The sequence below is a fragment of the Micropterus dolomieu genome, unplaced genomic scaffold, assembly GCF_021292245.1.
Source record: "Micropterus dolomieu isolate WLL.071019.BEF.003 ecotype Adirondacks unplaced genomic scaffold, ASM2129224v1 contig_11538, whole genome shotgun sequence".
NCBI lineage: Eukaryota > Metazoa > Chordata > Actinopteri > Centrarchiformes > Centrarchidae > Micropterus > Micropterus dolomieu.
Window position 1 is genome coordinate 1 of NW_025740524.1, and position 1216 is coordinate 1216.

The 1216-nt window shown below is 43.1% G+C and overlaps 1 non-coding gene across 1 annotated transcript; it reads right to left on the minus strand.

Annotated features, from left to right (window-relative positions):
* Positions 1 to 516: 516 nt before the first annotated feature.
* Positions 517 to 589, minus strand: trnam-cau. Its single transcript has one exon. It is a non-coding gene; the product is annotated as a tRNA-Met (tRNA).
* Positions 590 to 1216: the final 627 nt, after the last annotated feature.

A 1216-nucleotide genomic window follows, 5' to 3' on the forward strand; every position in this document is an offset into this window, starting at 1 on the left:
TCTACTTTTGGCGCTACGTACAACCATCATCTATCCTGTCATGTTGTCCTACTGCGCCAACGAGGCCCAAAAATGAGATATTTTTGATTCAGATGAACTGTCACAGTTGCAACTGTTGATTAACTTAGTTTTTGGAAATGTCTGCCGACTGTGCTAAAGAAGCAGCTGGAGCTCGTCTCACATATGTAAAGGTGACCGGTAACTACAACACAGCAATAGATGTCGACCCATATGTGTTTTTCAATGGCCAATGCCGATATTTAGAGAGCAGGCTGGCCTCACAGCGCAGAGCACAATCTACATGTTATCTTAGCCACTACAGTGTGGTTTTAGATGGACTTTTTTAGTTATTAGTGAAATAGCAAAGTACAATGGAGAGGAGGAATTCATTAACTGGTGGCATTATGTTCTTGATAGAATGATTTCAATCTTGAGGAAAACCCAATGGAACTCTACTTTTGGCGCTACGTACAACCATCATCTATCCTGTCATGTTGTCCTCTGACCTTAAAAACCTGCCCCGTGTGAGGCTCGAACTCACGACCTTCAGATTATGAGACTGACGCGCTGCCTACTGCGCCAACGAGGCCCAAAAATGAGATATTTTTGATTCAGATGAAATTCCGTTTCAACTCTACTTTTGGCGCTACGTACAACCATCATCTATCCTGTCATGTTGTCCTACTGCGCCAACGAGGCCCAAAAATGAGATATTTTTGATTCAGATGAACTGTCACAGTTGCAACTGTTGATTAACTTAGTTTTTGGAAATGTCTGCCGACTGTGCTAAAGAGGCAGCTGGAGCTCGTCTCACATATGTAAAGGTGACCGGTAACTACAACACAGCAATAGATGTCGACCCATATGTGTTTTTCAATGGCCAATGCCGATATTTAGAGAGCAGGCTGGCCTCACAGCGCAGAGCACAATCTACATGTTATCTTAGCCACTACAGTGTGGTTTTAGATGGACTTTTTTAGTTATTAGTGAAATAGCAAAGTACAATGGAGAGCAGGAATTCATTAACTGGTGGCATTATGTTCTTGATAGAATGATTTCAATCTTGATGAAAACCCAATGGAACTCTACTTTTGGCGCTACGTACAACCATCATCTATCCTGTCATGTTGTCCTCTGACCTTAAAAACCTGCCCCGTGTGAGGCTCGAACTCACGACCTTCAGATTATGAGACTGACGCGCTGCCTACTGCGCCAA